Here is a 22054-nt window from a genome sequence, read left to right as displayed (position 1 = left end):
TATGCCCAGCTCGTGAGCCTGGCTTGAGGCTTAATCTCACAACCCCGAGATCATGACCTGAGCCAGTGTCAAGAATCAAGCAACCGATTGAGGTGCACCAAATATGACATTTTTGAGCTATTACTATGTGTGTAAGGCATATAAAAGAAAGTATGGTAGTTAGCAGTGTGGAAGTGTGATCTCTAGAAAGAATCAAGCCACTTTGGGATTATATTCTGGCTTCCAATTATTAGCTGTGTGATTTGAGGCAATGTACTTACCCTTTTTAAGCCTCTTTCCCTGTCATGGGGATCATTACAGAAGGGAGGATTAGATGAGCTAACCCATGTGATTAGCTTAGTGCCTAACAAATTGTAAGCACTTAATAAATGTTAACTTGATGACTAAGTTATTTATGTCGTCTGTTTTAAATCTCTCAATCAACCTGGTATGACAGGTACTATTAAAATCCCTCTTTTATAGATGAAGAACCTGAGGTTTATAGATGTTAATTTGCCCCCAATCACACAAATAGTAATTGTTTCAGCTGGACTTGGCATCAAGGTAGCTGACTCCAGAGCTGTTAACCAACAAGCTCTACTGTCTCAATTACAAAGGGCTGGCAAGTTAGAATTGTTCTACCTCTCTTTAAGGGGTTCATTACCTTGCCTACAAATTGGAATCATCTGGAAAAAATCAGCACAGAACACTGCCTCTTGGGGGTGGAGGCGGATGTTTACCGGGAAGATGCATGAGGAGATTTTTAAATATCTTGATAAGGGTTTGTATTATACAGGTGTATGCACTTGTCAAAACTCATCAAATGGTACACTAACAATTTATGCATTTCACCATATGTTACCTGAAAAAAGAAACTTTAGAGAGATATTGAACTCTAATTAATTATATGCCTGCAAAAGTGTTTAAGGGTAAAATGGATGGATGTCTACAACCTGTTTTGAAATGTATCAAAAAATAACATGGGTTGATGGATAGATAGGTAAGCAGATGCTAATTGTAGAGTTTGGATGCTACAGACTTTATGTTTGAAAATGTTCAGGATAATATGTTGGGAAAGGAAATTAGAATCAGTTGGGGAGCTTTTTAAAAATACTGAAGCCTGGGATCCCCTCAGAATTTCAGAAACAGGAGGATCCCTGGGTGGCTCAGTGGTTTAGTGCCTGCCTTTGGCCCAGGGCGTGATCCTGGAGTCCTGGGATTGAGTCCCATGTGGGGCTCCCTGCATGGAGCCTGCTTCTCCCTCTGCCTCTGTCTCTGCCCCTCTCTCTCTCTGTCTCTCATGAATAAATAAATAGGGTCTTTAAAAAACTTTCAGAAACAAATTAGTCTGGAATAGGGTCGAGGTATGGATTTTTAAAAAATCATTCTAGGTGATTTTCTAAAGAATTTTTAAAACAGCATATTCTGGGTTCTCAAAGCCAGTTCACAGTAAGTGTCCCTGGGTCCCAAGCTGAAAGTGTCCTGATGATGACATGTCAGACAATGGTAGGCCATCCCTCCTTCTCACACATACATCTCTACCTCTTACTCTCTGGTCCTAGCCTCAAATATCTCCTCTAGCTGAAAGCGACACTGGGAAAAAATGCAATAAACAGTATCAGCTAAATTATAATGGAAGCCACTGTCCTGTCCCACTCACTCCCAGCCAACAGATTATTGCCCCAGGTTCTGCCTCACCATGGCCTCCACTTTGCAGCTCCTGGAGAGGCATACACTCATCTTTTGGCTGAGTGGTTGACCAGACAGCTAGAGCTAAATACACCATATGGGATCATGGAAGAGAGAGCTCAAGTTTGCCTGGATTTTAGCTTCTGTTTTGTTGCCTCTTGTTTGTTAGAAGCTGGTCTGGAATTATGATTTCTTTTTTTTAAAATAAAGATTTTATTTATTTACAGAGAAAGAGGCAGAGACACAGACAGAGGGAGAAGCAGGTTCCTCACAGGGAGCCCAATGTGGGACTTGATCCTGGGACCAGGATCATGCCCTGAGCCAAAGGCAGATGCTCAACTGCTGAGCCACCCAGGCATCCCTGGGATTATGATTTCAAACAAATATTATTTAGTTTTCTCCAAGACGAGAAGCCCCAGTATCCAAGTTTCAGTTTATGGGCTCTCCTAGAGCACTTACCATGTATTTTCTGCCAACCCTACTTAGGATTTCATTCTTTTTCTCTCTCTCCTCTACCCTCCCTCCCTCTCTTTCATCCCTACTGGACTGCCATAGATCTGTAATGGCTCATATGCAGGAAAAGAACTCATGCTGTAAATGACCCATGCATTAAAGTCACATCAAAATGATTCCTTCTGCAATCAATGTGCCAGGAGGCGCAGGCTACTGATTCAGCTGATTCATCATCTTTTTATCACTGATATAACTGATACAAGGGATTGTTTCTCCCCTGCATGTGGAAGGCAGCTCTGCCAGGAGAAGCAGGGACTCCTTAATTAGACTGACATATGGCCAAAAAGAAGGGTTATGTGAAATTTGTGTCAGACTACAGTGGAATCATTTTGGGAATCAGTGCAGTCACCAGTAGTTCAGAGTGAGACAAATGAAATTAGAGCCATATGCTAGCTTGAATGAAAATGGCTACTCCTAGAGTCTCCAAAATGCAGGTAGGTACATTGTCCCAATACCCAAACCTACTAAACTAGCCTGGCCAGAAATAAAGTTAGGTAGAAAAATAAAATTGCTTTTAATGGCTCTATTCTTTTTTTAAAAAGATGATTAATTAATTAATTAATTAATTAATTGGAGAGAGGGAGAGTATGAGTGGGAAGAGGGCCAGAGGAAGAGGGAGAAATAGACTTCTTATTGAGCAGGGAGCCCAATGTAGGGCTCCATCCCAAGACCCTCAGGATCATGTCCTGAGCTGAAGGCAGATGCTTCACCGACTCAGCTACCCTTAATGGCTCTATTCTAACTCTAAGCATCACATATTCTGTTAACATTCCTGGCAACTGATATTCTCCCTGTGGCTTGGGCCTGCCCTGCTCCAGAACTATACTCTGGGCCAGGTTCTCTAAAATGTGGTACACATTCCTCCTGTGGTGCATGATTTTTTAAATGACCTTCCTAGATGAGTGTTTTAAAGATTTATTTATTTGAGGGAGAGAGCAGGGGAGAGGGGTTGAGGGAGAGATAATCCCAAGCAGCCCAACATGGGACTCAATCCCATGACCCCAAGATCACCAAATGAGTGGAAACCAAGAGTTGGTTTCTGACTGTGCCACCCAGGTGCCTCAAATGTTTCAAGTTTAATAATTATGTTTGCTTTGATGTATTAGGAAAAAAATGGCACATCAATCCTATTATTTCATCAATATTATTGCCTAGGATGGGGCTAATTTCCGTAGACAAAAAGAAAAAAATGGTTGTTTTAAAAGAACTATATGTGGAGATGGCAAAAATCATGAAGGCAATACTCAAATGACTAAAAACTAGTAAAGGCTGCTCTAAAAAAAAAAAAAAACAAAAAAAAAAAAAAAAAAAAAAAAAAAAAAAAAAAAAAAAAAAAAAAAAAAAAAAGGCTGCTCTAGACCAGTAGTTATCAACCCGGGGTGATTCCCCCATGTCAGGGGACATTTGGCAGTATCTGGAGACATTTTGGTTGTCACAACTTGTAGAGAGGAGTGCACTGGCATCCAGTAGGTAGAGGCCGGGATACTAATAAACATACTACAGTGCACTTGATAGTTCCCCCAGGCCCATGAAGAAAGAATTCTCCATTCCCAAATGTCCCTAGTGCCAAAGTTGAGAAAGCCTGCTATAGACCATCACTTCTCTGCAGTGCATATGAGTTACGTAGGTATCTCATTAAAAGCGCCGCTTCTGATGCAGGAAGTCTAAGGTGAGGTCTGAGATTCTGCATTTCTGAGAAGCCTTTAGGTGATGCCCATGCTTCTGGTCCATGGACCATACACTGAGTAACAAGGACTTCTAATTTCCCTCTTGATCCCTCCACCAGATCCTGCTTATCTAGAGTTCCAACCTCTCGAGGCTTCACTCAAGGTTTGATTATTCTGAGAAACTACTAAGCAGTAATGGTTGAAAATAGATTATTGTGTTTCTTGCAATGATCAGGGCTGCTGAAGCCTTAAAACAAAGATGAACTTGGATGAAAATTTCAGGAGCTGAGCATTGCTAGATAGGTGTGTTTTGTTCTGGGATTCCTTCTGGAGAATAGGCAGAGTTCTCTGTAAAATCCAGGTAAAATCCCTTGGCTGGTTTTGGAGAACTTGTCTTGCATATTTTCCTATGTCTAGTACCCACACAGGGCCTAGCTCAAAGCAGATGCCTAAAACATGTCTGTTGAACCAATTGATACGTTATCTACAGCCCTTTAGATAATGCTAGAGCAGCAAAGCAAGGTGTCTGCTAGGGAAGAACACTAGTCAACCCCTTCAAGGCTAGAAAAAAATGCCCTTCAGCAGCTTTCCATTTGAATGGGTAGCACTAAAACGGTATGCACCTCCCAGACCACTCCCGCCTGAGGTGGCAGCAAGATCACTTAATATTGTGTTTTCTCTCTTCTTTGTTCAAAGTGAGAAATCACTGCACTCTAAGTCTGAAACTAATAATACACTATATTTTAATTGAACTTAAATAAAAAAGAAATCTACAGAGCAGGGTGAGGGTGGTAGGTATGGGGCAGGGAGTGACACTTTACCTGTTCCTTTCTCATAAAGGAAGCTTTGTGGTAAGGACTAAAGATTTAGGCCCTAGGAGAAGGAACTGGGCCAACGAGGGGAATCATCCAGTAGTACTGGGTTAATATGCAGGCAGTGTACCTCTTCCTACACTACCTTTGACTCTTGGAAATGCGTGCTAATAGATTATGTGATTAGAGGTGTGCCAGTACCACCATTGCTACACATGTTCCCTTTCATGGACCTGCCACAGAACCTGAAGGCACTTGAGGAATATCATGTTGGATCATGCAGGTTTTCTAAAGGTTCCTGCTAAAATGTATGGATTACTGGGGTGCTTTGGGTGGCTCAGTCAGTTGGGCATCCAACTCTTGGTTTCAGTTCAGGTCATGGTCTCAGGGTTGAGAGATAGAGCCCTGCATCAGGCTCCACACTCAGCACAGAGTCTGCTTGAGATTCTCTCCCTCTGCCCCTCCCCCTGGTTACATGCACTCTCGCTCCATCTCTCTCTCACTCTCCAAAATAGAAAAATCTTTAAAATATATGGATTACTGTGTATAAAGAGAATAAACTGGTTGGTTGCCTAGGGCTGGGGAGATTGGAGGGAAATGGGAGTGACTGCTAATAGGTATGAGGTTTCTTTTTAGAATAACGAAAGTGTCCTGAAATTGATTGTGGTGATGATTGCATAACTCTGAATGTACTAAAACCCATTGAATTGTACACTTTAAATGAATGAATTATATAGTGTGTGAGTTATATCTCCATAGAGCTATTATAAAAATATATAGGGGCACCTGGGTGGCTCAGTCAGTTAAGCGTTCAACTCTTAGTTTTGGCTCTTGTCATGGTCTCAGGGTCATGGGATTGAGCTCCACATCGGGCTCTGTGTTCAGTGGGAGTCTGCTTGAGATTCTCTCCTGCCCCTACTTGTACATTCTCTTTAAAATAAAACAAATAAAATCTTAAACATAAAAATAAATATAAATATGTGGACTAAATTAGGAGATACAGGCTAATTTAAGAGCTAACCGGGGAAACCCTGGAGTACCACATAGGAGGGAAAAAGATGGCCCCACCAACAGGAAAGAAGAAATACAGGGCAGGAATTGGGAATGTTCCTTAAATTTTCAATTCTTCATAAACCCATTTCTACTCTTTGGAATCCAACTGCCAATGATCCCAACTGTTATCAAGTTGTTCAATGTTAGATTTATTGCTTGGAAAAATAGCCAGGAAATATTTGTACATAGTGAACAAAGAGAGCCAGGTCCCCTAAGATAAAATGACTGTGGCATCATTAATAAAGCATAGGGTTTGACACTGTCCCCATGGTTCTGGAAGCTCTTTAAATTAGATCAAGCCACTGGGGCCATTGTTGCTTTCTATAAAGAGCTGTAAGACCTGAGGCCTGAGAAAAACTGGGGTTTTTTTCATTGAAATGGAGATTGGTTTTGGAAGAGGTGATGTGAAAACCACAATTATCTCATATAGCCTTGTGGCCAAAGTCTCCAAAGCCACAGAGGGAGAACCCTTTTCTCTCCACATGTGGCTTTCCATGAACACTGTAATTTCAGTAGTTTGGTATGGCATAGCTGGAGCATAAAATAGCAGGGCTACTTCAATAAATCTGTTTAAAAAATATAAGTGGCAGGGCCTAGGATCTGTAACCCCCATTCCCAGGCCTGAGCTCATGCTAGCTGGACATCCAAGTGGTACAGTTCCAAACATAGTAAAGATATCTTCTCCTGCCCTCCAACTTGTGGCTTGAAATGCCTTTTGGGAGGAAAAACAGCTATTATTGTCCGTGTTTATTTCCTGCTATGAATGAAGGCTCTAAGGAGTGGGACATGATGGTTTGGCCAACTTGGGAAAAAAATGGCCCACCATTAGGGGATGGGGATGCCAGCTAGGAGGTTGGGGGCTAATGAAACAAATTGGCCTTTTTTTTTTTTTTTTTTTTTTTTTTTTTGGTTTTGCTCTAGGTTTCCCTTGTCTGCAACTATTACTGGCAAGTCCTGGACTTGTGAATATAAATTGAGATGGGGCTGTAACTGGGACCCAGAATTGTGAATCTGCCCTCAAAGGGCCACTGATTTCCCTCCTGCTCAGCACATCATTTGTGATTTGTCACTCCTTTGGGCACTATTAGTGCCAGAGAAGCCCAGGACAAAGGAAGTTCTACAGGAAGACAAAGAGATTGGGTATTCCGTAGAGTTACTACATATGTATTTTGGAGTGACTAATTCTCTCTATTGGATGCCAATTGGAGCTAGTTCAGCGTTTGGCCAGTGATGAACCCTGGTTGCAAAAAAACACCCCAAATTTCAAGACAGCATTGTGGAAACTCCTCTGATTGAACTTATCTCATTCTTTAGAGAACAGTGGGTTATTTATAAGGCATAATGATATCCTGCAATGCTCCCTTTCCTGCTAAGAAGAGATTTTATCATCTCCCCAGATTTCACACCAGGGTTCGTCTCACTTGGCTCAATTTTCCTTGTGTCTGCAGATCTCAAATTGTCACGGAACATCTTGTCAGGAAAAGGCCAGATGGGCAGTCAGGGAAGTGATCCAGCCCCCCCCCCCCACCCTCTGCCCTTGGGAAATAAAGTGCTCAACCTATCTCCACCCTCTCAGGGCACTGGGGAGTGAGGGGCCAGACAGTGACACATGAGAGGGTATCTCCAACTTAGCTTAGAGCTGCAAAAACCGGGACCAGATGAGCATTTTTGGAGATTAGGGAGCAGGAAATTCAGATTTCCATGTTGTAAGTTCACATGATGAAATCTGATACCACCCTCTCCCCTGCTCTGGAAATGAACTCAGTTCTCTCCTTGAATTGGGGGTCTCAGAGCCACAGATGTTCACAATGCACTTTTCGTTCTCCATAGCCTGTGAGAGGCAAAGTGAAACGCTTAGCGCACAGGCGCAGATTGTAATATATGGTCTAATAAAGTGCTCAAAATGAGGGGCGTTCTCACTGCATTTGCATTTTGATTCCCGAGAAATGTTCTCTGGCAATTTTGTAGTAAAGAGATTTTAGACAAGGTCATTCCAGAATCTTCTTGGCATCCTCAGCACCTAGCACAGTGTTCCATAGGTGGTGCCCAGTAAATGCTTCCTTAGAGAGTGAGTCTGACATCCAGTGTTAACCTGCCCCCTTGTCACTTTGGAATTGGAGCACTGAGGTCTCTGTCTCTTGACTGCATCAGGCAGATGCCATCCTTTCTGTGGCCTGTGTCTGTGCTCTGGATTAACTGTGCCCTAGACAATGTCTACATTAAGCAGTCAGGGAAGAGAGAAGCATTGTTAGCCAAGCCACCATGCTTTTGATTCATCTTAGAGCTGATCTCAGGTGAGATCTAGTTGGCTTCCTCCTCTTGGCTTTGGGCTTTAGCTTTGTGGCTTTGACCTACAGCTGTGTCTCTGCACTGATAACTTTCTATAGCCTTATTAACTTTCCTGATTACTCTCTCTCTTCCCTGACCCACAATGTGAACATTAGTTCACAGATGTCAGGGGAAGAGGCTTGGCTCTTATTGTACAATTGCTTTTCTGGTGAGAAGTCAAGAGTATAGTTCTGGGTTGAGGAATTCTGAAAAGTAAAGTAGAGACAACACCCTGGCATTATGTTTGGAAGCGTGGGATAGGTTATGAAGATTCATATCGTGACATTATGCTTACGATGTATTCAACCAATGGTTTTCAACCAGGGGCATTTTTGCCAGAGGACATTTAACAACGTCCAGAGATATTTTTAGTTGGCGTAACTGTGCAGATGCTGCTGTCATCTAGTGGGTAGTGACCGGGGATGCTGCTAAACATCCTATAATGCACAGGATGCCCCCCACCAAAGAATTATCCAATGTAAAATGTCAATAGGGCCAATGTCAAATAACTTTGTATTAAAGACAGATACAAATTATACCTCACAACTCTATAAAACATACAGATGAAAAAAGACTGGAAGGATACACATCACAGTTATAATGGAAAGTGTCTGGGTGGCAGGATTATGCATCTTTTTTTCTCTTTCTCTGGTTTGCAAGTTTTCTAATATAACCACATTGCCTTTAATTTAGATTAATTTTCACCTAAATGATATATGAGCACATTCTGCTGGGAAAGAATTAGAGTACTGCAGACCAACCAGGCTTCTTCCACCTCAGCCTCTTTCTCAGAGGTAACCAGTTTGTGGATATGACCTTACAGAGCTTTATCAACACATTTACACATAGGTTATGTGCAGCTATAGAAAACATATATTATTGGGATCCCTGGGTGGCGCAGCGGTTTGGCGCCTGCCTTTGCCCCAGGGCGTGATCCTGGAGACCCGGGATCGAATCCCACATCGGGCTCCCGGTGCATGGAGCCTGCTTCTCCCTCTGCCTGTGTCTCTGCCTCTCTCTCTCTCTGTATCTGTCATAAATAAATAAAATATTAAAAAAAAGAAAACATATATTATTATTTTTACAGCTTTGTAGTATTTTGCAGTTTCTCTATTTCTCTGCTGGTGGACATGAGGTTGCTTCTGATCCAAGGCTATCACAACGAATGCTGTATTCATGGGACATGCCTCCTTGAGCATACTTGCCAGGGTTTTCCAAAAGTAGGTATGGAAATGAAAATTTCTGAGTTATGGAAAACACGCACTTAAAATTTTTACTACAAATTGCCCCCCAGAGAGCTCACATATTTAATTTTCTGACACCCTCACCAACACCTGATATTTTGTTTTTTCACACTTGCCAATCAGATAGTTGCAAAACAGTATCTTGCTTTTGTTTTGATCTGCATTTCCCTTGTTACTGATAAGATTGAGTGACTCTCCATTTATTTGCTGAACCTATCACATATTCTCTTCTGTGAACAGTGGTGTCTACATCCCTTGCTGACTTTTGTACTATAAGACCTTTCCAATCATTTTGAAGAACAAAAGAGCAGGCTCTGGTTTGTAAAAACACAGAAGTCAGCCTCCCGAGCTGCTTGCTTCTCCTTTCTACCTAAGATAGAGCCTGAATCCCACCCAGGCAAAAATAACCCTTTCTTGTCATTCCTGAAAACCCAAGAAAGCAGCTATATTAGGAAACAAACTAACTGGGCCCATTCTCACCACTGCTCCCTGTTTCCCTGCACTGTGAGCCTCTGCTATGCCAGCTTCCTAACACTGAGTAGCCAGCAGGTACTGCCAGTCAGATTCACTTCAGTCAGATACAAATCTGATATGTGATGAGGCATAAAGGACCATGAAAGGCAGCGTGTGAACTGAATGGTATCTGCTGTCCGTGCAAATGGCAATTAGGACCATTAAATTTCAGTTAATCTTCATTAAGAACATCTGTTGTCTAGCCCACATGAGGAAACTAAAGATGGGGTTGGGTAATTGTGACCATTGTAAATAAGTAGTTGTATCAAATGGTTTCCCACCCCGCAGGCATAAACTGAAAGAGATGTGGCAAGGAAAAATATAATATGCACTATGTAGTGGCTAAGGAAGAAGGCTAGATAGAAGGCTTCTTCAAGACTCTTGGGCATTATTTGAAACCGGGGTACCTATAAGCCATACCCTGTTGTGATAAAGAACATGATTGATTTCATCCTGGTGAATTTCAGGATCAGATGAAGGTGCCCCAAAGACCCAACCAGAGCTGGCCTTTAGCCAGGTTGGATACAGTCAAGTTGGGCCTTACCAAATCTGGCCTTTCTGGTCCCCTTTGTCTATTTTGGTTGCCCCATCCTACATACCCTCCCACTCTGTCCCCTTGGGGCCCCACTCTCTGCTGGGGGACTGTTGATATTAAGCGCTTCAAATCCCTGCTACCAACATGTTGCTTGATTGCCATCCTTCTGCCCTGCAAATGGAGGACATCTACCTCATTACTTTCCCGGTTGGCTTATGTCTGTGGTGGAGTGAACTATTCTCACCAGTTCCAGAAAGATGTTAGGGGAAGGGCAGGGACTTCTGTACCTTTGTCCGAGGTTAGGTAGGTTAAACTTTTCCTGACCACCAACTGCTGTGGTGATGGTCTTCTTTTCGAAGTGAATGGGGGGATAGCTAGGGAGGTAGATAAGATAGACAAGCAGTTTAAATCATATTCCTTTGCATATGTACACATATCTCACCTTGGTAGCCTTACCACAGTTGTGATTTTACATATGTTTGGGTGATTATTTTGTCAACATCAGTCTCCCCTACCAATCTGTAAGTAACATGGGAGCAGGAACCAGGTCTATTTTTGTTGATTACGTATCCCCAGCACCTAACACGGTGTCTGCTACATAAGTGTGAAATAGGATTTACTAACTAAAAGCACCAACAGTTGTGGCTCTGATGTTCTTAGAATGAAAGCAAGCCAGATGTTCAGGCAGGTGGGTGCAGAGAGGCATTTGTGAGGGGTAGGGCATCTCACCACCTCTCTACTCTCACACCAGGGAGATATCTCACCCTGGGAGTCTGCAATTTACCTTTGTAAAAGCTGTCCCCTGATGCAACAGTTCTGAATCTGCCAACAGTTTTCTCATTGAGGAAGGTTGGGAATGATTGAGAATGAAACTTGCCTTTGATAGTTAACTATTCCTGGGCTCTCAAAGCCACTGTCTTCTCCAGGACAGATGCTCATTAGCAGGCACAGGCCCATCTTGCTCTCTGGAGCCTGGTAAAACTGTGCCAGCCAATTGTGGAGCTGGGATGGTGGTAGGCAACCAAGTACCTCAGGGACTGTATTTTCAAAGAATTTGAAACAAGGACATAATGGTGCATCTCTTGAATCCTCACTGCTGCAGCAATCTGCCAATATATCACTCCCTTACCTCTCAAAAAGAACTGACATGGAAGGAGAGGATGAAGGGTGTTGCAAAGATGCTGGAAATGGAGCAAAGGTAGCATTGAGAGCCAACTTTGACTTAAACTTTGATTCAAGAGAATTCTGAATGGAACTGGTGATTCTTTCTCCAATTCTTCTCAACCATCCCATTTAACCTCTTTTTAAATCCTGCTCTTTTCCAAGAATCCTTCTCTTGACCTCTTATCTATTGCCCAGAATCCTTGCAAGGTCTTAATACCCCTGTTCCTCAACAACAAAAATAAGAGTTTAACTGAATCCCCAGGCTCTCCTCTATGACCCAGGATCTTGATGCAGAAATGAGAGGCAAACTAGACACATTTGTACTTTTTCTGCATCAGTTCCTCAGTTGCTACTAACTGGAATAGCTCTTATTCATAAAACCCAGAGATTTCCAGGGAGACCATTGCTAATCTCATAAACTCAAGACATAGAGCAGTTGGCTTGAGTATCACTAATTTCATTTCCATGCTTATGTTTGCTGTCATTCATTCAGAGACAAGAAGTCAGCTATGATAAGAGTAAACTATGGATTAGCATTGCATATTGTAGGTGTAAGTTTTGCTGTAAATGAAATGTACAGATGATTTAGAACCAGTTATAGAAGAAACAGAAGGGACAGATGAGCCTTTGATAGAAAATAACTTCATTATTTGCTTAGTTGGGTATTTGGGATTCATTAATTTTTCACATTTTATAAGGAGATAGATCCCAGTAGGCCCAAGAATTGGATTTATGATAACAAATTAGGAGCTTAGGTGAAATGAATAAACCCAAACTTCAAAATGTGTTGAAATGAAACTAAAGATTTTGAAGTCTAGCTAATTTTTTAGATTTATCTATTTATTTTTAGAGTGAGAGAGAGAGAAAGAAAGAGAGATAGTGTGAGCAGGAGGAGAGGCAAAGGGAGAGGGGGAGAGAATATCAAGCGGATTCCCCACTGAGTGTGGAGCCCAGCGAAGAGCTGGATCTCACAACCCTGAAATCACGGCCTGAGCCGAAATCAAGAGTTGGACACTTAAGCGACTGAGCCACCCAGGCATCTTTGAAGTCTAGCTCTTTTATTTTATTTTTTTAAAGATTTTATTTATTTATTCGCGAAAGACACAGAGACAGAGAGAGAGGCAGAGACACAGGCAGGGGGAGAAGCAGGCTCCATGCAGGGAGCCTGACATGGGACTCGATCCTGGGTCTCCAGCATCGCGCTCTGGGCTGAAGGCAGCGCTAAACCGCTGAGCCACCCGGGCTGCCCAAGTCTAGCTCTTTTAAAGATACTCACAAATTCCTTTTAGAAAGTGATCTTTTCAACTCTGAACATCTCAGAGACAGGAAACTCATTGCTGTTTAGTGTCTTTTGAAAATGCATACACATTATTTGTCCATTATCAATTTTATGTGAGTCAAACAATCCAATAGTACAAAGAGAGTATATCAAAGTCATTTTTCCCTCTTCTCCAGTCACTCTTTCCTCCTCCAGAGGTGACCATTGTTAAGTGTTCAATGTATATACTTCTAACCTTTTCTTTTATTCTAACCTTTTCTAAATAAATTTAAATCAGTGGTTCTCAACCTGAGCAATTTTGTCTTTCAGGGGAACATTTGGCAGTGTCTAGAAGCATTTTTGGTTGTCATAGCTGGGAATAGGATGTTATTGGCACCTACTGGGTAGAAGCCAGGAATGTTGCTAAACTTCCCACAGTTCGCAGGACAGCTGTTCACAACAACAACAAAAAAAAAAAGAAAGAAAGAAAAAATAGAAAGAAAGAAAGAAAGAAAGAAAGAAAGAAAGAAGAAAGAAAGAAAGAAAAAAGAGAAATCCCAAACAAAAAATACCCAATCCTCTGGGGCCCCTGGGTGGTCAGTCAGTTGTTGAACTCTTCATTTTAGCTCAGGTCATGATCTCAAGGTTTTAAGATTGAGCCCCACATTGGTCTTTGCACTCAGTGTGGAGTCTGCTTCAAATCCTCTCTCACCCTCTGCCCCCTCCACTCATGCAAACACTCTTTCTAAAATGAATAAATAAAATCTAAAAAAAATCTGATCCCAAATGTCAACTCACAAAGCTGAGAAACCTGATTTACACATAGAGATGGATATAGAGATAAATATGTCTATTATTCTTAAATAAGATCACACAATCTCCATTTTTCCATAGCCTTCTTTTGCACTATTTGAAGCTCTTTCTCTGTGGGTAGTTACATTCCCACTACATTCTTTTTAACAGCTGCATGGTATTCTCTAGTATGGATACACTGTAGTTCATTAAATAGTCCCCTATTGGTGGATATTTAGGTTGCCTCCAATTTTTGCAGTTACATAAATTTTGCAGTTATGCTGCAATAAGCATCTTTGTACATAAATCATCTATTGGATCCTAGAAGGATAATTACTGGGTCATTGATTATATATAGTTTCTGTTTTGATACATTCTGCCAAATTTTCTCCCTCAAAAGGCTTTATAAATGTTTACTCCCATCCACAGTGTTTAAGAGTGCAGTTTTCTTATACCTTCAGCAGCACTTTTATCACTCTTTTAAAATTTTACCAGTCTGATGGGTAAAAATAATATATAATTGCTGAGTCAATTTGATTGCCCTGAGGCTATAAAAATTGAGTGAGTGAGACTTTTGGCCATTTTAAATTAACTAATTAATTAATTAATTAATTGCTTGTTTATTTACTTTGCCCGTTTTCCTACTGGATTGTTTGTTCTTTTTTTTTTTTTAAAACATTGATCTGATATATTTTAGAAGGTAATCTTTCATTGAATATGTGGCCAGTATTCTCTGTCTTACAGCTTGTATTTATTTATTTGATTTATTTTTTGTAAAATGTTAAATTAAAAGCCCTTAATTTTGGCATAATCAAATTTATAACTCTTTTACTTTGTGGCTCTGTGTTTTAGAGATTGTTGAAGAAGGCCTTCCTTACCTGAAGATGATCAAAACATCTATTTCTTCATTCTTATTGTTTTATCCTCTTAGGTTCATCTCTATATTTTGCGTTTGCTTTGCGCTACAAGGAAGGGTCTACCTTTTTTCCAAAGAGATAGGCAAAGTCTCATCACAATTTATAAAATAATTAATTTTCTCCATGATTAAAAATGTCATTTTGACACTATTCATCTATGATCTCTGTTCCATGGACTTACTTCTACCTGTTCCTGGCATAATAGTACCCTGTTTTAAATACTATAGTTTTTTTTGATGTCTGATGTTGTAAATCCTCACTTGGGATTTTTCCCCCCCAAGATATACATTTTGTCTCCCATTTGAACTTTAGAAACAGATTGTCAATTTTCATAAAAGTGCTACTGAGAGTTTTATTTGGACTGCCTTGAATTGTATATCTAAGTTTAATGAGAATTGACATCTTTAAAATATCTTGAAAATGAAACTATCTTATTTTATTCAGTAAAGACTTGTATAGTTTTTCACCAACCAGGTCCAATACATTTCTTGTAGATTTGTTTCTAGATATAATCATTTTTCTTGCTGTTGTGAATAGAATGTTTCTCCTATAAATTTTTAAATAATTGACCATTGCTGGAGTATAAAACTATTATTCTGTATCTTGATCTTGTATGTGGCCATCTTGCTGAACTTTTTTGGAGCACATGGATTTTTTGTTCATATTCTGCAATTTTCTGAGTAGATAATCATCCAGTATGAAAATAGTGATTATTTAGCTCTGTACAGTGGCAGTATTGTAGTCAATGAGGTTTATCCAAGGCACAATTATTGCCAATTGAAAGTAGTCATAATTTTTTTCTTTGATTTTGCAAAATTTATACCTCATTTTTTGTTCTTATTGCAGGCTCTTTTAAAAGTTCCTTCCTATGGTGAGTCAAGATCTGTTCTGAATTTTTTTCTCCAGCAGTTCCAGTTTAGTGTTCTAGAGCTAAACAGAATAAGGCAAATCATTTTTCTGCAGGATAATCCTTCAAATGTTTAAATATGTTTATCGTATCTCCCACATCTCTGTTTTCCAGGATAAGCACTTTAAGCATCTCTATTGTCATATATATATATATATACCTTTCCCATCCTGAGTCATCTTTCTCCAAATGCACTGTGTATTGGTGATTTCCCTCTTAAAAGACAGTGCCCAGCGTGGAAGAGAGTTCAGATACTGTCTAATCATTGCAGAGTACATATAGAGAAACTAATTTTACTAATTTGCACACAATACTCCTGTCAATGTCCTGAAAGATTGCAATGTTAGAGCCACATGGTTTTAACATACTATTTTTTTGCAATGGAATTTTTATAAATGAAATCTTAGCCACCATCTTAATTCTTAAAGCAGTTAAGAGTGGAGTTTCTCTTGTTGACATGAAAGGAGGGTGGGAGTTTACAGAACCTTCATGTCAACTTCCTACTTGTTCCTCAAGGAAGCCCAAGAAGCATCCCAAGGATCTCAAGAACATAGTTTGAAAACCATGAATTGAGTCCAACTTCTTCAGAGGACAGTGTGGCCCAAAGAGGCAAAGTGACTTACTGAGGTCACATAGTGACTCAGCAAAATAGGTGGAACTCAACTTGGGTCTCTTAACTCCCATTCCAGAGATCTTTTCACTGTTTCACTCTGTTCCTCACTATTAACTCTCATACCTTCGTGACTCATATTAACCTTGGGATGAGCTAAAATCCTGAGGCTGCTATTAATATTCATCTTGCTCCATCAAATACAGTTGATATTTGGAAATAGAAATGTGGAACTTTACATTTATTAAGTTCATTAAATATAATCTCTCCTGGAACTCAAAGGAACATTAGAAATCTTTGCTTTTGGCCCGTAAGTCCTGCTCTTTAAAAAACGTCTTAAACCTTTTCTTTCTTTAAGGTTTTGTTTTCAAGTAACCTCTACACCCAACATGGGGTTTGAACTCACAACTCCAGATCAAGAGTTGCATACTCACTGATTGAGCCAGGCAGGTGCCTCAAAAAACTTTCTGAAATCTTGATTCTGCTGTCATTTAACATCAATCTGTTTCTTTGGGCAGGGCTATTCAAGTAAAGCTACAATTTATTACACTGACATTAAACCCCCAGTTCTTCAGTTTGCCAATAAATGTATAATTAAGGCCTACCTCCAAAAACTTCAAACTTATATTCTATGGCATTTTTCCTCCTTAACTTGGAGAATTCCTACTCATCTATTGAGACCCATTTTTTTGAGGGGGACCCATTTCTAATGTTACCTCCTCTGTGAAGTGTTACTAAGCCCTCATTCTTCCTCTTTGAAGCAGAATTGACAGGTCCCATGTTTATAATATACTAGAATTTTAATGACTAACATTCTTCACTATTTTATGAATTCCTTAAGGGCCTTATGTATTATCTGCATCTACAGATCATGAGCTTGGGATGGCCCAGGGACTACGGTGACTGCCTACTAAGAAGGACTGAACATCAGGGAGGAACTTAGACTAGCATGTCATGAGAGGTTAATGATTTCTGCCATGGTCTCAGAAAGGAAGTATTTTGCCAACACTGGCCCAGGGCATAGTCAGTACACAAAATATGTTTTGTAAAGTTTATTTTTATATCCCACACAGATTTCTAGAAATTTTATCAAAAGAAAAGGTAGCTGGCCATGGCTTGTGCTGACCTTTATTTGTGTTTAGTGATCCTAATTTCTCTTGAGTTCTCACAAACAATATCCTAATAGCCCTTTTGCAATATTTTTCTGGGTATCAGCATCAAGCTAATTATTGCTTTATGTTTTCTGAGATATATTTCTTTCCCTTTTTGAAAAGTAGGACAACATTTCCTTGTCTTTAGCCTTCTGGCGCCTCTTCCATTTTCCAAGAACTTTCCAGGTGGTGGTGACTCATTTGGAGAAAATGGCCCCATTCACTCGGACCTTTCAACAGCATTGTTTGTCATGGTCAGGGGCCATGACTAGGAGAGCTGTTTCTTGGAAAAAGTATATTTAAATTGGGCAAATCAGAGGCTGAAGTCAGGATGGCCAATAAATGTGTTATTGACAGAGGCCTGGCCTAGAAAGACAGCCAAGTCTAGGGAGGCAGTTTTCTCTGAACTGTGGCCCAGCAAGCATTTCAGATGGCTCTCCCTGTCTCTCTTCCCTTCCTCTTCTCTTGGCTCCATGTTCTCTTCTTGCTGTAGTTTGTCTACTCTGAGCTGAATTTGGATGGCTAAAGCATAATCTCAGCACAAACGTGACCCGAAGAATACACATCTGCCCTTGAGTTCCGGATGAGGGCCTAGGTCAGTAACTATTAATGACAGAGATAATAGGCAAAACAGGAAACAGTTTCAAGAAATTGAAGATACTAGGTTAATCGCAGATGTACTTCAGGCTGTATATATGTGAAAAAGAGATGATCAACTATGTACACACAGACACACACACACACACACAGTAAAATGGCAATTCATTGGAATGACAAAAGAAACGTTCTGTGAATCTACTATATGCCCAGTCCTGTGCTAGCCTGGGAAGGTGCAAAGACACGATCCTAAAGATGTTGCAATACTTAAACCGATTTTTCTACCTTGATAAGGGAATAACAGATAGCCAGGGTCCGAAGTTTGGTTGTTTTTTTCTCAAACTTGGCTTGAACAAAATTTGGAACCGAAATATAAGTGAATTTTTTAAAAGGCTAACCTTCAGTGACCGGAAAATGAAATTCATCCAAATGCTCTGTTCCAACCATGTGTTCAGTGACCCCCGATCTACTGTAAATGTGGAGAAAATGAGATTCAAGTGACCATAGCTTGTCCCTCACACCCCACACCAGAGGTTGCTTCGTAGGGGCTGTAACAAGCCTGGTCTTCACTGGGACTGGAAAATGTCATCAAGTGGGTTCAGCCCAGCTAAGGTACTTGTCTCCTCCATGTAGATCTTACCACTTAGGTGAGAGGGACAGTGAGAATTGTCCCTCCAAAGGGTTGTCCTGTTGCTATAAGGCATCTAGATCCTGACTCCTGATCTTAGCCCATGCAAGGGACAAGTGTAAACAGGGGCTGCTTTGCTCTCAGTGGAAAGGTTTGAGTTGAGCTCCTTCCAGGCGATCAGACTGGCTGCCATTTTATACGATCTATTTCTGTCTTCCTGTACACATCCCTCAATTTGCATTACTGCTTAAACTCACCACTAGTCCTGCCTCTCTGTGTGGGAGGTGGAATGGATTTGAGGAGGGAAAAAAAGAAAGGCCTGTTTGTAAGGAGGGGGAGAATGCAGGACTTTCACTAGCTCTTCCTCCTAGATGTCTCCAGGGAAGCATTTTGTCTCCTGGCCTTCTTTCTCACAGGAATCAGCCTTACTTCTTTGTGTATTTGACTTTTAGCTGCGTTTGAGCCACTTTGACCCATTAAAAATGGTGATTGGCATAATGGAAAGATGAATGAAAAGCATGTGGAAATAGAACTTTAAAGATGGTTTACGTGAAGAGAGTGATTTGAAAGGGGCCACCGAAGGCTCTCAGATCTCCTCTACCAAGTCATAAGGGATATGAAATGTCCACTATTAGAGCTTAATTCCTTAGGGTTTAGTTACAGTCCTCTCTAGGCATGACCTACAACCCTGGGCAGGATGCAGATTGAGCTCTGAACATGCTAGCATAAAATAATTTTCAGAAATGAGCAATCAATTCATCCTTTCCCAGCAACCAGTTGGATGGGTTTGCCAATATATTGGACTTGGATTACTTCCCCCATTCTTAAGGGAAACTAATTTATTTGTGTAAGTGTTCAATCTTAACAGGCTCAAAAAACAATTGCTATGAGTCAAAACTTGGAACCGGGAGGTGGTTTAGATGATTGTATAAACAAGGGCCAAAAAGTGAACTTTTCAGACCCTCACATGTAGGTCAGAGGCAAGAAAAGAATTAAATTGTGACAGAAGGGACTCAACCAAGGAGTTTCCACCAGAATGACAGCTTCTCAAGGACAGGAGCTTATTCTTATTCTTTTTTTAAGATTTTATTTATTTATTCATGAGAGACACAGTGAGAGAGAGACAGAGACACAGTCAAAGGGAGAAGCAGGCTCCCTGCAGGAAGCCCAATGTGGGACTCAATCCCAGGAATCTAGGATCGCCCTGAGCCAAAGGCAGCCGCTCAACTGCTAAGCCACCCAGGCATTGCACTTATTCTTATTCTTATTCTTATTCTTATTCTTATTCTTATTCTTATTCTTAGTTGCCTAATGGTTACCATGGTGACTAAATTGTCATAAATACTCAGGGAATGCTATTCAACAAGTGAATGAATTCGGAACTTTTTGACTCAAAGATCAATTCTGGAATGCATTACCAAAATAATGTTAGGGAGTCCTATCTTGTGGAGATTTTATAAAAGGAGATAGGTACAGATATGCCCAGGATGTAGAAATAAAGTGCTCTACTATAGGGGCACGGAAAGACAGTAGATTGATTTTCCTTCCAGTCCTTGGGTGCTGTGAAACAGGATGAAGATTATTCACATAAGATTCTCTGTCTCTCTCTTCCCCACCCCTGTGTGTCTCTACCTCTTCATCTCTGTCTCTCCTCTTTGTCAAACCCTGATTTACTCTACCAGCTTTGCTTGGTGCCACCGTGTCCACCTTCATTTCCTCTTAGGTCACACATCTTTTGTCAAATAATTATAATGATTTGCATCCCTACAGCATCAATGCTTTTCAAGGCACTTTCATAGACACTATCTCTTTGTTCTAAATTGAAAAAAAAAAAAAAAAACTATGATGAGGGCAGCCCCGATGGCTCAGCGGTTTAGCGCCCCCTTTGTCCCAGGGTGTGATCCTGGAGACCCGGGATCGAGTCCCATGTCAGGTTCCCTGAATGGAGCCTGCTTCTCCCTCTGCCTGTGTCTCTGCCTCTCTCTCTCTCTCTCTCTCTCTCTCTCTCTCTGTGTGTGTGTGTGTGTCTCTAATGAATAAATAAATGAAACCTAAAAGAAAAAAGAAGTCAGGATGTGGGCAGTCCTGGTGGCTCAGAGGTTTAGCGCCGTCTTCGGCCCAGGGTGTGATCCTGGAGTCCCAGGATTGAGTCCCACATCAGGAAAAAAAATTAAAAAAAAAACTATGATGAGGCAGTCAAAGTTATAGCAGTTCCATTTTTTAGATGAGGAATAAGGTGTTTGAGTGACTTGCCCATGATCATGTAGCAATGTGTGACTGAACCACGACTAGGAGCCAGTCTCTTTACACAAATATCACCCTGAGTCTCAAAATTCAGAAGCACAGGTTTGTTAGGAAGACAGCAGTTAGTCCTACTTGCCTTCATGGTTATAATCCTCATACTTTTGTGCTGTTTCAAATTTGTTGTTTGTTTGTACTCCTTCCTAGGCATATGAGGCTGACACTTGAGAAATGGTCAAATCAGACATTATCTCAACCATAGGGTCTAAATTTATCCTCAGCTTTTTTTTTTCCTTCAAACATGAAGTACGTGCTTTGATGAGATTTAAAACAACATTGTGTAGGACATCTTTTTGACTCTCCTTAAGCCAGCTGACACAGAAGTCTTCTGAAATGTGCTGCACCAGAAAGCATCTTCCCTGTCTTTCTCTTACAGATTTCTTTGACAGTCACAGAAGGAGTACTTTTTTTACTAATTGATACTTCATTGGGTCTTTTCCTTCCTGGAGCTGGCAACTTTCTCACCCAGATTCAAGAGGCAATAGGTCTAGGGTAATTACCAGCTCAAAACCCATTTGGGTTTTGGAAATGGAATGGAATGAGTAAAGCAGTGTTGTACTGAAACCATGGATGAAGTTGGACCTCAGAGCCTAGGAAAGGTGCCAGGACTAGAGGAGCCAAGGGCTTTGCAAAAACCAGAGGTCTAGGCAGGCTGTGAATCATTAACCAGACAAGCAGTGAGGAACTAGGAAATAAGCTTCTTACTGGGGTTAAAGCAAGGCCAAGGGTCAAAAACTCAATAGCAGTGGACAATAGTAACAACAACAAACCACCCGGGAAATGAGACGAATTCTGCTTTAGCCCAATAGCTTGCTGCAATTGAGCTGGCTCTAGAGAGTTGTCAGCCTAACATCCACAGGTGGAAACAAGGAGGCCATCTTTACAGCTGGGGAGTAGAGAGTATTGTGGTCATAGCAAAGGTAACATCTTGACAGTTGAGAAATGCTCTAGAACAGGGTTTCTCAAGCCTGGCACTACTGATGTTTTGGTCCAGATCATTCTTTTGTTCTTTGTTGTGTGGCTCTGTTCTGTGCATGGTAGGACATTTAGCAGCATCTCTGGCCTCTACCCACTAGATGTCAGCAGCACCCCTGCCCCCAGGGTGTGACATCCCAAAATGTCTCTGGATATTACCCAGTGTCTTTTGGTAAGTTAGAGGGAGGCAAAATGGCCCTGGGCTGAGAACGGCTCTAGAATCTATAGATCATGAAAGCTCATTGGCCTTGAACCTTCTAGGATTTACTGGCTTTCTAATTATCTTTAGAGCAAGGGATTTAACATTGCAGGCATAGGCATTTGCAATCCCATCCTTCCCAAATGTCCTTTCACATCCAGTGCCTAACTCATCTCTTCCATTCAGCACTATGCAGTTCCCAAGAATACGGAACCCTCAGAA

General features: G+C 41.0%; 1 protein-coding gene and 1 pseudogene across 12 annotated transcripts in view; both read left to right on the top strand.

Moving 5' to 3' along the window:
• The window catches only part of DCX (doublecortin), a 140280-nt gene that overhangs the window by 65416 nt on the left and 52810 nt on the right, over positions 1-22054 (top strand). The window lies entirely within an intron of this gene.
• On the top strand, positions 15181-15311 carry LOC112649559 (U4 spliceosomal RNA; annotated as a pseudogene).

The sequence above is a fragment of the Canis lupus genome, chromosome X, assembly GCF_003254725.2.
Source record: "Canis lupus dingo isolate Sandy chromosome X, ASM325472v2, whole genome shotgun sequence".
NCBI lineage: Eukaryota > Metazoa > Chordata > Mammalia > Carnivora > Canidae > Canis > Canis lupus.
The sequence above is the reverse complement of the archived record's forward strand: the minus strand, read 5'-3'. Positions and strand labels throughout refer to the sequence as shown.